We start from the raw sequence: 13,176 nt of genomic DNA on the forward strand, positions 1-13,176 counted from the left end.
TCCGTGAAGACTTTCATTGAGATCTTTTGGGGATGTGCTCTTGAAGTCATCATCTTCATCTCCCCAAAATTTGGGCTCCTTTGGACTTGATTTGATCCGTCAATCATCAAGTTTTTCTAGAGTCGCGAACTGAAAAATCGTTTCTGGGCACGGGCAGATTTTCTCCTATCACCGGTTAAACCGGTGCTTGTAAGATGATGCGTCGGTTCAACCGGTGAGTAGGTTTTTCAGCTACTAGGGTTTTGCTGTTTGGCCCGTTGCACCGGCGTATGGGCTTTTCTTAACGTAGGTTAAACCGGTGACCACTAAGTCTTTTTGCAGTCCCTCTGGACAACTGCACCGGCGATTGGATTAGATTTTGTCGGATTATCCGGTGTGTGCTAACACCGGTTGAACCGATGCCGTGTCAATCTCCATGCCGGATCAACCAGTGCTCGTTTCTCTCTGCTGCCGGTTCTGCTCATCGGTTGAACCGACGCTGTTCAAAACTGTGCGTCGGATCAACCGGTGAGTTATACCGTGCTGGTTCTTGTGCTGTTTTTTGGTGTTTGCTTCCGCATTGGATCTTGTTTGTTCCTAGGGCTTTCTTGTGTTGGTGTAGCTCCACCATAGCTACTCCACACTGTGCCTAGGACTCTAGGGTTGGGCGTGTACTTCGGGACTAAGCCGATCTTTCCGATTGCGATAAATTTTAATCGGCTCCCATTCACCCCCCTCTGGTCGCCTTTTCGGTCCCTCAAGCCGGCCCTGGGTCCAGAGTGGATGGCTTCATATGTTCATCGACTACGAATCAGGCGATGTCAACATGGATCACACACACAAAACGGACTAATAAGATCGATTTGGTTATTGTTTCTCGCTGAGCTATTCAGCACTGCAGGTAGCATCTAATGCTTTCGAACAAGAAAAAGTGAGCATCCAGAGTGCACATTGCACAGCACTGATGCCTGAAAGAAACGGACCCCATGGCTGATAAGCATTAAGTCGTTGGCGTTGATTTTGGTATAGCATCTAATGCTTTCGAACAAGAAAAAGTGAGCATCCAGAGTGCACATTGCACAGCACTGATGCCTGAAAGAAACGGACCCCATGGCTGATAAGCATTAAGTCGTTGGCGTTGATTTTGGTATAGTACGGTGCAGTGTGGAAGCATTTACTGTAGGACCCACAAGAAATAAATGTATACCTAAAGAGGAGTCTCTGTTCTCGCTGCCTTCCATGCACGAAAGAGCGTCGATTCATGAAGGATCACCTAGGCTTGAATTTCTTTCTTTTCATTCCAGCGTAGTCGCAGGGTGTGTTTATATCCGTAAAATAGTGGTAAAAAGGGTTACATCGGACACTGTAGCACACTGTAGCACTTTTTGTTTATTTGTGGTAATTGTTGTCCTACTATGACCTAACTAGGCTCAAAAAATTCGTCTCGTCGTGTACATTAAAACTATGTAATTAGTTTTTTTTACTTATCTACATTTAATGTTCCATGTATGAGATAAAAGATTTGATGTGATAGTTGAATAGTGAAGTTTGGAGAGAGAAATTTTGGAAGTGAACACAGCCGTAGTGTGGTTTGGACTTCTCTCATTCAAGCATATAGGTTTTTTCTGTTAGAAGATTTGGGCTTTGGTCCAAATAATAATTCCAAATAAATCTCAAAAACCCACTCACATATGTATGGTATGGTGGGGGACTTTAGTCCCACATAGCTTACCTAGAAGGAAGGAGACCAACTTATATGGTTGAGTTGCTCCACCATGGTTGAGCTATTGAGAGGAGGAAGAAGAAAAACACACGCGCCGGCCAAATCTGGTCCTTGCGCGGGCCTACCTGTAGCTTTGTCTTGCCACTCCGAATCTTCGCATGCGTAAGAGCTAATTGCGCTGGCCACTAATGGCAGGCAATTACTCCTCACTTAATGGTGATTGATGTGGTTTCCTAATCGCTGCTGGTTTCCTTAAGTGTGTGTGAGACTTGGGCTATATGAGGACGAGACATCATGATTGAAAGATTTGGTGGTCATGGTCGATAACCATGTTTAAATATGTAACACCGTAGAAAAAGAAAAGAAAGAAGAGAAATACAGGAAAGGACCATGGTCAGGGCCAAGCTTATAGCCAACCAACTCATCTCTTCCTTAGAAGACAAACATCTTTTTCTTTCTCCTCTTTTCTTTTCTCAGATCTAGTATAATGTGAAATTACCTTTTTTGGATAAGTATATAGCTCCAGATTTCAGTATTTCTGTTTCAAAAGCAACATTTTTTTTGTGAAGCTTTAGTCTTGGTTTAGGTATCTAAGTGATCCTTTTTGCAAAAGTCAATTATATCAAAGTTGTAGAAATTGAAGGTTTGTATCACTTGACGAGATGTAGGAGTTTTGGGGCATAAGGATTTGGAGCTATGAAAATGTTAATCTTGTTGTCCTGAACCAATTATATGTCTATGCTAGCATATGAAACGGTGAGACGAAATTGTGCATGGAGAGGTTTTTAATTTTTTTCTCAAATACGCAGGAGACGTGCGTATCTTTGCATATGGGGAAGGAAATAAAATGGTCTGTACAAAAGCCCCTCAAGCCGAGACCAAGGCAAGAGGTAATGCTTACAAAGAAAGAAAAACACTAACTAGGAGAAAAAAAATAAAAACAAGGACGACCACAAAAGAGAGAAAGCTTAGGCAAGCCCTCGTCATAGTAAACGACCGATACCCAAATCTCTGATCTTAGAAGTGCCGGCAGCTAACCAGCATATAAGCTTATTCAGGTTAGAAAATACCGTTACTGTTATGTCTCCAAATATGGTGATTATCCATCTCAGATAGGGGAAAAACCAGTAGCATTCCCATAATTCCAAATATTCAATTAATCCATTCACCGGCAGTCCGCCTTTGATATCCTTAACCCATTTGTAATTTTTTATGCTTGTTGAACTGTCCTCAAATTAATCACACGCCTCATTACCTTTGCAACCACTTCAGGAGCCAAATCAGAAAGGGTGTAGCCATGTTAACCATCTATCCACTCAAAACAGGGTATTTTTCCCATTTCCCACTTCAGTGATGAGGGAAATTGAAAACATAGACCAGGCATTGGGATGAGTAGGGATTTCCAGGCCATACCAAGGACGGTTACGATTAGTGCTTTGGGTCCAAAGCCATTTCATTTGCAACACCCAGCCCCTGATTTCCAAGTTCAAAATACCCAGACTGCCAAGCTCAAGTGGCCTGCTTTCTCCCAAGATATCAGACAACATCCCCCATTTACCTCCTGCCTTCGTTTCCACATAAAGCCCCTTCTTATTTTGTTAATTTCCTTAATCACCCATTTAGGAACATTCATGGCAATTAGTAAATGAATCGGAATAGCTGATAGAATAAAGCGGACAAAAGCAGCCCTTCCAGAGAGATTTAGCAGAGATGCTTTCTAACCTGGAAGTTTGTTTGCAATTTTTTCGATCCATGGCATTAGATCACCTTTCTGGAGCTTCTTGTCAGAGATAGGTAAACCAAGATAGGAACAAGGGAATTGTTGCAAAGGGCAGGCCAGAGAGTTCTGAACTACCTATAGAGCTTCATCATCACACCTGATTGGGATGATGTGATGATGGAGCTCTTTTGTATATTAGTTTTCAGCCCAGTAGCTTCTCCAAAATGCTCCAAATTTACCTTAGTCATATGAAGTTCCTCTTCAACCGGTCGGATAAATACACTAACAACATCAGCATAAAGACAGATGCGATGACCAGCAGCTCTACGAGTGAGAGGTTGAAGAAGCCCCTCTTCACTAGCCTTCAAGAATAGACTATTAAGAGCGTCCATCACAATGATGAACAGGGAGATACTGGATCACTTTGCCGCAGCCCATTTGATGGAAGATAGTGTTTCCAGGGTCCCCATTGAGAAGAATCCGGGTCGAGGCAGTGGATAATAGGTTACCACCAAGATTACACCACCTTTGGTCAAAACCAAATTGGGTTAGGACTTCAAGAAGGAAAGCCCAAGGGACTGAGTCGAAGGCTTTTCAAATATCTAATTTTAAGAATAAGCTCGGGACCTTTTGTCGATGGAGGAGCTTGATAGTTTTGCTTCACAAGCATGTAATTATCATGTATATACCTGCCTTTGACGAAAGCACTCTGATTTGCAGAGATCAAATCACTTAGTATGAGTCTATTAGCTAGGATCTTAGTGATCACTTTCGCAGAACTGTCCACCAAATTTATAGGACTAAAGTCTGAAGGCATAATGGCATCCACTTTCTTAGGAATTAGGGTAAGTAGGCTAAAGGACGCGCTCCGCTGCTGGCATGAGAGCTAGGCGGCCCAGCGGCCTCAGTTTCTGCAAAACAAAAAGCTTTGGCCGAAGAGGTCCAGGCGGAGACGCACTCCGCTGCGTGGCCTTGAGGTGTGTATAAAACAGTGGAAGGCTACATCATTCAAATAGTTTCATATTTTTTTAATAAAGATTATCATTCACTTAGCAGTTAAATACACCAGGAAGATCCACCGGATCCCAATTTACATTTTTCAGCGGCTCATAACTGGGCAGCTGTTATGATAGTTCTGGACTCTGGAGTATGATGGTTTTCTTGAGATTTCCTCCTTTCTCTGAATTCACTTTGTTCTACATTTTATCCACCAGCATTTGATCAACAGAACATATCAGGTCTTCACATCCCACCACATGAAAGAAAACACTATTTCTAAGGCATACTCCCTCCAAATTAAGAAGCAAATTGTGAGATCCCGGCCCAGGGTTTAATAAGATTGATAGAAGTACTCATACCAACAATTTTTTTCGGAAGCCCAATTCCAATGAACTCCAAAGTTAAGCGTGCTTGGCTTGGAGCGATGGGTGACCGACCAGAAAGTTCTTCCCGGGTGCGCATGAATGAGGACAAAGTGCGCAGAAAAGATATGTGTTGGTCTGTTTGGACTCTCTAGATTCTTAGAGAGCTGTCAGATATAAGTGGGCCCAGGGTGGGATGTTACAAATGGTATCAGAGCCGACCCTCGCGGTTTCACGGGCGCGTATGAGCGCAGTTGCGCGGGCATGGTGTGCATGGCGCGTGGACCCGGGGTGGTCACGGCATGGCACATGCGCCAGAACTGGACGCACGGACGTCGGGAAGTTTTTCCGGGGTGCGCATGAGGGAGAACAAAGTGCGCAGAAAAGACATGTGTTGGTCTGTAGAGGCTCTCTGGATTCTTAAAGAGTTGCTAGATGTAAGTGGGTCCAGGGTGGGACGTTACACAAATATTCATTTTCAATTAATTACACAAAAAGAGAGGAGCAAGGAAACACAAATTCATTCCTGCAACCTGGTCATTTGTTGAGAGGAATAGCAAGTGGAAGTCGGAGACCGCTCTTCACAAAGGAATGGGAATATAATTATCTTTTGCTGCAACTGCTCCCAGAGAACATGATTATCAACTGATTCTAACTATTCCACATAAAAGCACAAACAACTAGAAATGCTAAAAAATGTTTTGAGGATAATTACCTTCCGTTGTAATTGCTCCTGAAGAACAGGATTATCGGCTGATTCTAACTGTTCCACAGAAAAGCATAACTCAAGCTTGACAAAAATCGTAGTGGAAGTTGAAGAAGACCACCTGTAACTCAAGGCCTTCTCCCTGCATTGAGTTTTGTAATTGTTTGTCTTCACAAAACAAAATATGTTAACATCGAAGGGGGAACGTAACTTTCCATGATTAAGTTGTTTGGGGGCTCGCATATGCCTTCTCTTTTGTTGGATTTCATGAGTTGAATCCCAGATATCATGAGAAAGGATACAAAATATTTTTAAATTGATTGCACAACCCAGCTATGCACAATGTTATTTTGCCAGCCATGCAAGTGAACAAACTAGGCTAATTATCATGCTATATACCAGCTTGCTTCTTTCAGTTTTTTGCAGCCTTTGCTATTTGTAAGATATTATTTTCTTTCAAAAATTAACTCATATTGCACCATTGAAGACTGCTGCATTTTTCATTTAAACAAAATGATACTCAGCAATTGTCTTTGGGCTCCATCCTTTTTCATTTAAGAAATCTTATAGAGACCTGCAAAATAGAATCCAACTGGACGCAATGGAATAACTGAACTAAGCTTATGTAAGCATAAATATTTAAAAGTAAACAAAGAATAGAACTCTTGTTTTTTCGGCTGCTAAAAATATGCACAGCAGCGGGCATAACGTGATGGCAAACTAAAGAAGGTCATGGATCAGAGCTAAATCATTTAGGTACCAATAGAAATAAAATGCGTCAACGAAGCGAGGAAGAGAGGAAAGCAGCACATACCAGCGTGAGGAGACAACTGCTTGAACTAACCGAGAGTCACAGCCAACAGCAAGCAGAGGTGGTCCAAAGCGGCAGAGCCGCACACGGACGAACGTGGAGATGCAGAGAAGGCCATCCATTCGGAAATCAAAGGAGAATAGGAAGCTTTTGCTCTCTGGAAGTATCCCAGTTCAAATCGCATTTGATCCAACTGATCCATTTTGAGGACACCCCTCCTGTATGGACATTTATAGTATAAGCTTGTACTCAAAATTGTTGAAAGCTTTGTCAAAAATCTAATTTTAGTATCACAATTCCTTCACTGAATGGCTACAAGTGCGAAGAAATTGAAAACATATACTAATGTTTCGAGAGAGAAAATGTTGGGGTGTCGGCAACTTTTCAAAATCACTGTTTATAACCTTTTAGCCGAAATCTTGGTAGGAAGCTTTACTGAGTAATTCAGCAAGGATAATGCAATTGTTTTGGTTCTTTCATGATATGTGCGCTGGAATGTGATTCTTGGTTGCCTAGGAGCACATGAATATATATTTCTGCTGGAAGGCAATTTTGAGCTGTATAATTGCAAATTTTTGGCTGTATATGTTTATTTGCAGCTGACATAATAATGATTTTGGCTGTAAAACATGAGGTGGGGAACATGTATTTTTTGGCGGTTGATCAAAACAGTCATAAAAACAGTACTCGTGGCGGTGTACTTGAATTCTATTTGTGGTGGTCAACTGACAGGAAAATGCTATTTCCTTGGCGCTTGATTCGTTAGAGCAACTCCAAGAGATTTGCTAAAAGATTTGGTAAATATAGATGGTATGGAGACCTGTAAAAATAAGAAAAGGAGAATAAAAGGGTGGGCAATCCTAGAGATTTGGTAAATATCTAGGAGAACTAGCTGATGGATCTGGGCAGCTAAAAATAGCCACGGAGGAGGGAAGAATAGCAACCCGGATACCCGACGACCAGATTTGCCTAATCTGTTGGTTGCACTTTTTTCTCCTTTTCTGTTATTTATACCTATGCAATCCCTTTTAGCAAATCTCTTGGAGTTGCTCTTAGTGGTGTTTCCTGGGGGGTTGGCCATCGCATAACAGTTTTGCGGTGGTTTTTACCCGCCTGGGATATCCATTTTCTTGTAGTGGATAATAGAAATCCCAGGTTAGTTGGATTAAGGTAACGTTTGCTCAATTAACTTGTGCATGAATATGAGGAGCAAAATAATATTATATGCTTTTAGCTTCATTGTTATTCCTAGTACTTTCTGTATCTTAAGTTTGACAAGCTTTAGAACAAGCCACAGACAAGAACCTTTTCATTGTCTCCCACCTTCCAAAGGATATAGACTTTCTGTATACCTGTCAATTTGCTTGATAATTTTAACACAAACCTTGAGAGTACGCCTATAAAAAGTTGAATAATGAGGAGTATTATTAGCTAGCAGTAACCTTCCAAGATAAGTTATCAAGAGTTCAGTTCTGCCCGACTACCTCCATTCAATTCTGGTCAATGTTGGCATAAATTCTTGAATTGACGACCTTGTTGTGCCCAGTGGCAGACCCGAATATGTGAAAGCATAGTTCCTACAAGCAAGAGTGTTTGCTAAAAATGCTGCTCTCTTCTTGTCATATATTTTGCTAGGCACATGAAAAAGACTAGCTTTAGTTCTCTTTTTTGGCCTGTGGAGTCAGCAAAACAATAAGCAGGTTCTTGATTTTGAAAAGTTTAAGTCCATCAACAGGCATATTAGCGTTTCATTGCCATATTGCACAATTGCATAGTCCCCTCCAAAAATCATCAACAAGGGATGATGGAGAACATTTCTAGTAAATGCTTAATTAATAATACGTTGTCCAATGTTACAGCAAGAAGAAAGAAGAGAGGATCTCCTTGACTAACACCTCCTTTGCAAGTTAAAATTTTTCCACGCACACCATCTATCAAACCTGAGGAAGTATCAAAGAACAGATTGCATTTGATCCAACTGATCCATTTTGAGGACACCCCTCTTGTATGGGCGTTTATGGTATAACCTTGTACTCAAATTTGTTGAAAGCTTTGTCAAAATCCAACATTAATATCACAATATCCTTCACTGAATGGGCAGAGATTTGAAGAAATTGAAAAACGCAGGGCAGATTGGATGGTTCTACGTTTAACAAAATAAAGCAAAGTATAGCTAGTTAGGTTACTTGTGCTGGATCCTGTCCACGCTCAGGTTGATATCCTTATCTTGGCACGGGGTGCTCTCATTTTTCTAAATTTTATTCCAGAGATGTTATTATTTCACTAGCATGCGATAAGCCAATCGATAGCGAGGCTCCTACGGTGACTTTATCAATCTCAGATCTAGCCGGCATAGAGTCTCGACTCTCGAATGTGTCCATAGTGGTAAGATATGGACGTGTGTTTTCGTAGGGATGAGTTTGTTTTCTGTGAGCATCTAAGGGCAACTCCAACCGAGTACTCATTTGGACCCCTACCTCATAGATGAGGGCTAAAACGCAAAAATACCACTCCAACCGGCCTCTCATCCCGCCCCCGACGGATGAGGTGGCCTCATTTCCCCCCTTAGACTCTCACTTGTAGGAGGTCCTCTCTCGAGCTCTCATCTGGCGACGGCGGCAACGGCCGGCCCTCCTGCGCCTCCACGGAGGTTTCCCCGCGCCGTCCACGGAGGATTCCCGGTGCTAGGTATGTCGATTTCTCGTCTTCGGTGACCGTACAGTCTAGGGAAAGGAAGGGTACTTCGTAGATCTGGAAGAGGTAGCTCCCATGGCCATGGCCATGGGGCCGGCGGCGCGCCACCCCGTGCGAAGCCTGCTGCGCGTGTGGGAGGCGGCGGCGGCCCGCACCGCGCGTGCGCCCGAGGGGGCCGGTGGCAGGCCGGACGGCGCGTGCGCCCGTGGGGCCCAGCGGCACCCCGCCCCGCGCCTACGTCCGAGCTAGCCGGCGGCAGGCCGCACCGCTCTTGCGCCCCTGGGGTGCGGCATGCGGCGCCCTGCCCCGCGCCAGTCGCGGCCCGTGCGTGGGGGCTGGGGGCGTCATGCCCCTATGTGGTGGCCTCTGCTGGCCCTTGCTGCCCCTTGCGCCACCCTCTGTTGTGCTGCTGTTTATTTTTTTTACTCAATTGCAGGAGGCGCCGCCCTCTGTTGTACTGTGTTGCTGTTTATTTTTTTTACTCAATTGCAGGAGGTTCAAATGGAGAGCTGGGTGGAATTGGTGGAGAACAATACGGGAAGCACTGAGCTTGATGCTGATGAGTTCAATTTTGGAGCAATGCCTACTGAACAAGCTTCTACAGATATACCTACAGAGGCTTCTCCCCCTTTGAAGATTGGAAAGAAGAACAAGAAGAGAACCAAAAATTTCAGCGAGAAAGAGGACATTTTGTTGGTGTTGGCATGGCTAGAAGTAAGCATGGATCCTGTTCAATCTATTGATCAAACTCGTAGTAGTTATTGGCAGCGAATTCATGAGTACTACCACAAGCACAAGACGTTTGAATCTGATCGTAACATCAATTCTCTCTCACACTGTTGGGGTATCATTCAAGGAAGTGTTAGTAAATTTTGTTCATGGTACAGTCAAGTACTTCGTTCCAATCAAAGCGGTGTCACCGAGCAAGACAGGGTATGAAGTCTTATACTTTGGCTAGTTTTGAAATGTTGTGTATCTAGTTACTAGCATATTGTGTTTTTTAGATTCAACAAGCATGTGTGTTGTACAAGGATGCAGATCCGGATAACAAGTCATTTGGTTTGCTGCATTGTTGGAACCTGCTGCAGCATGCCTAGAAGTGGAAGGACCTCCCTTGCAACAGCACCAACAAAAAACAGAAGACATCATCAACAGCAAGTCCAAGGGCTGCTACTCCTGGAACACATGAAAGTCACCATGGTGATGAAGAAGATGGTCCAAGTCATACTTCACCAAGAAAAGGTAGGCTAGATGGCCAGAAGAAGGAGAAAGAAAGGCGAGGTAAAAATCCTATAGCTCATGGTGAAACTTTTTACTTGGAAGCAGTAGAATATAGCTGGTCTAAGAGAGAAAAGGCTGATGAGCTAAAAGAGCTTAGGAAAAAAGAGCGCAATGATGAGAGGCTTGCTGTAGAAATTAGAAGGATGCAAATGAAGCAAGAAGTGGAGACTAGGAAGCTTGATATCAAGGAACAAGTAGAGAATAGACGCATTGATCTCCAACAACAAGAGCTCATGCTGAAACAAAGGATGGATGATGAGAAAATAATGAATATGGATTTAACTCAATTGAATGAGGACCAAAAAATATTCTATAGTACGCTGGAAAAACATATCATTGCTCGATGCTTGGGTAGCAGCAGTACTTGAGATTATGAGCCTTTGTCAGTTATGTATGAACAATTTAATTATTAGCCTTGGTATGTATGAACAATTTAATTATTAGCCTTGGTATGTATGAACAGTTTACTTATTTTGCCTTGGACTGTTTATGCTATTCTGTGTTCAATACATAAGCTATGCATGAATGAGAAATACATATTTCATTGAACAACAAGTACATGAATTAGAAATACAGATACATAGTGGATGATCAATACAAGTCTGCATGGCGTTGCCAAAGGTGCTCGATCAGATCTTGCTGAAGTTGTTGGTGTGTTTCTCTATTTCTGATATCACGATGAGCTTGAATGAAATCAGAAAACTCACGTGTACGGTTGCGTTGCTCAGGTGGCGTAGTGCTTACAAGTTAGCCAACCCCCTCGTAGTGGATGTCAACATCTTCATCTTCATTTCTCTCATCTTCAATTATCATATTGTGCATTATAACACAAGCTGTCATGATTTCCCTAAGTGTATTCTTATCCCAGAAACGAGCAGGTCCATGAACAATGGCAAAACGAGATTGCAAAACTCCAAAAGCTCGTTCAACTTCCTTTCTAACTGCTTCTTGAGCCTTGGCAAAGTATTTCCTCTTATTGCCTAGTGGAGATTGTATGGTCTTCACAAATGTTGCCCATTGAGGATAGATGCCATCAGTAAGGTAATAGCCCATGTTGTAACTGTGTCCGTTGATGGTAAAATCAACTTTGGGGGCTTGCCCATCCGCTAGCCTTGTAAACAGATGCGATCGATGGAGCACATTGATATCATTGTGAGAGCCTGGTAATCCAAAAAAAGCATGCCAAATCCAAAGATCTTTAGAAGCAACGGCTTCAAGAATGATTGTAGGCTCATGGACATGTCCCATATACTAACCTTTCCATGCTGTAGGGCAGTTCCTCCACACCCAATGCATACAATCTAGGGACCCAAGCATTCCAGGGAAACCCCGGCACTTGCAAGCAATCTAGTTGTGTCTTGCTCATTTGGAGATCTCAAGTACTCGTCCCCAAACACTTCAATAATAGCTCTAACTAGCCTTCTAAGACTCTCTATGATAGTACTTTCTCCAATACGAAAATATTGGTCCATAAAATCTGCGGGAACACCATAACTAATCATCATGTAGGCAGCACAAATTTTCTGCAGACAAGATAACCCAACCCTTCCACATCTGTCCCTTTTTTGCACAAAGTAATTATCATGCTCCTCTACAGCATGTGCTATGCGAAGAAATAGAGGACAAGCCATTCTAAACCTGAGTCGAAGGAACAATAATAAGAAAAATATAGGAGCTTCATATCGATGGATTGAGAATGCGAGGGAAAAAACGACAATTTCACATACCTGCACCGAAAGATAGATGCATCATATGTTGGAGCTTCTGAAAATAGTCATGGTACAACCTCCAATGTCCAGCTTCTCTATCGCGATGAATATATTGCCGGCCAGGTACAGAGCCCCCCCCATTGTGAACTATGCATAGATAGGTATCTCCTATGAGCTTGATGTAGTGCACCAAGGGTGAGTTCAGGCTCGTCATCATCATCTGACGAGGACGACGAGTCCAAGCGATAGAGTCTACTCATTTTGAGGTGAGGAAGCAAGAACGAAGGGATTGTCTCTTTGCAAAATAGGGTGAATGAGCCTCTATATATATAGAGATGAAAGACATTGCCATTTGAAATATAGCCGTTGCGATATGACCGTTTGAAATATAGTCGTTTCAAATAGCCATTTGAAATATAGCCGTTGAAATATACCCGTTCGAAATATAGATGTTTCATATACTCGATTGCAATATAGCCGTTGAAATATACCAATTTGAAATATAGCCGTTGGAATATTAGTCATCGTGCAAATTATCATTAGCAGGAAAATTATTGAATAATTAAAGATTATAAATAATCCCGTTCAAAAATTATTAGTCCGAAATATATTCATTCAGATAATCATTATTGCTAATAAACACCATTTGCTTACATAGTTCTACGATCGTTAGTCAAATGATATCAATTGAAAAAGAGACATTGAAGATATAGGGAGATATATAAGAGTTCGGTTGGAGTTGGAAAGAAGTAGGGGGCTTGAATCTGGATGAGAGCTCCTCATATAGAGGAATAGGGGTTCAAATTTGAGGGTTCGGTTGGAGTTGCCCTAAGTCTATACTGTTGTTTTGAAAAGAAAAAAAGTTGGGGTCTGGGCAACTTTTCAAAATCACTGGTTAAGCTTTACTGAGTAATTAGGATATAGCCAACATTTTGTTTAGAACAAAACAACATGGTTTATTTGGTTGCTTGCGTCTGACTACAATTATTTCTCGGTAGCCATGTGCTGCATGCCATATGATCCCAGGGCTAGAACAGAGTACCTGGCCTATTCTTTTTTTTTTTGAAACGGAACCGGCAGGAGAGCTGCCTGTTGTATTAATAAGAAGGATAGCCAAGAGGCTTCAAAACTGTATAGAGATTAGCACAAAGCCAGAAAAAAACGGGGTGCTAAAAACACAAGTGGACTCACA

This window comes from Panicum virgatum, chromosome 8N (assembly GCF_016808335.1).
Source record: "Panicum virgatum strain AP13 chromosome 8N, P.virgatum_v5, whole genome shotgun sequence".
Classification (NCBI taxonomy): Eukaryota; Viridiplantae; Streptophyta; class Magnoliopsida; order Poales; family Poaceae; genus Panicum; species Panicum virgatum.